Raw genomic sequence first — 1,314 nt, forward strand, 5'->3', positions numbered from 1 at the left:
AGATGAATGGATAAAGAAGATGTGGGATATATATACACACAAAGGAATACTACTCAGCCATAAAAAAATGAAATATTGCCATTTACAGCAACATGGATGGACCTAGAGATGATCATACTAAGTGAAGTAAGTCAGACTGAGAAAGATAAATATCATATGATATCACTTACATGTGGAATCTAAAAAACATGATACTAATGAACTTATTAACGAAACAGAAATAGACTCACACACTTAGAAAACAAACTTATGATTACCAAAGGGGAAAGGAGGGAAGGGTAAATTAGGAGTTTGGGATTAACTGATACACACTACTATGTGTATAATAGATAACCAACAAGGACCTACTCTATAGAACAAGGAACTATATTCAATATCCTATGATAAACCATAATGGAAAAGAATATGTATATATATATATGTATAACTCAATCATGTTGCTGTATAGCAGAAATTAACACAGTATTGTAAGTCAACTATACTTCAATAAAATAAATTTTTTTTTTTTTGCCTTTCTCTTTTAATCCCCTCCCTGCTCCACTTCTAAAAGGAAGTACCCAGAAATTAAACACAAGGAAGCTCAAAGAGCCAAGGCAAGCCAGCCCAATAGTAGCAGGCTCCCTCCCACAGGGGCCAAAGTCTGGATGCTGGGGTCTCCACTCAGAGCCTGGTAGTAAAACGTGGTGCAGAATAAGGTAGTTCCAGAAGCTAGCAGTAACCCGGCCCAGAGGGGCTTTCTGCACAGGGGCACCCCTAACAGGGCTGGGCTGTGTAAGAAGTGGTGTTTGTTGGTCTTGTCAAAGAGCTCTTTCCCGTAGGCATCCGGAAACTGGGCTCCGTGCGCCCCGTAGGAGGCCAAGCCTAAGGCCCCAGCTCCGGACAAGGCGCCCAGGCAGCCCCCGGACCAGCCATGGCAGTGGACTAAAATAAATTTTTAAAAAAGGTGGTCTTACGATTTTTTTTTTTTTAGAAGGACAATACCATTTATAACAGCTCCAAGAAAATAAATACTTAGCTATAAATCTAACAAAACTTATATAGGATCTGTATGCTGAAACTACAAAATGTGATAAAAGAAACCAAGATGTAAATAAATGGAGAGATGTCATGTTCACGGATTAGTAGACTCACCATCATAAACATGAATTCTCCCCCGGGTCTTACATTTGATGTTATAGTAGATTTAATGTAATACATTATTACTTAGTATGGTTACTTTATAGCTTTTTAAACACCATTTATCAACATGAATGTTCCAGTTACTCTCTCATATGTGCCTTTTGGTGCACAAGTGTAAGTATTACTCTAGAATAG

The 1,314-nt window shown here is 38.3% G+C and overlaps 1 pseudogene; it reads right to left on the bottom strand.

Annotated features, from left to right (window-relative positions):
* Positions 1 to 514: 514 nt before the first annotated feature.
* On the bottom strand, positions 515 to 912 carry LOC114883598 (annotated as a pseudogene).
* Between the last annotated feature and the right edge of the window lie 402 nt (positions 913 to 1,314).

The sequence above is a fragment of the Monodon monoceros genome, unplaced genomic scaffold, assembly GCF_005190385.1.
Source record: "Monodon monoceros isolate NGI ecotype Baffin Bay Population unplaced genomic scaffold, NGI_Narwhal_1 Super_Scaffold_5, whole genome shotgun sequence".
Lineage (NCBI taxonomy): Eukaryota > Metazoa > Chordata > Mammalia > Artiodactyla > Monodontidae > Monodon > Monodon monoceros.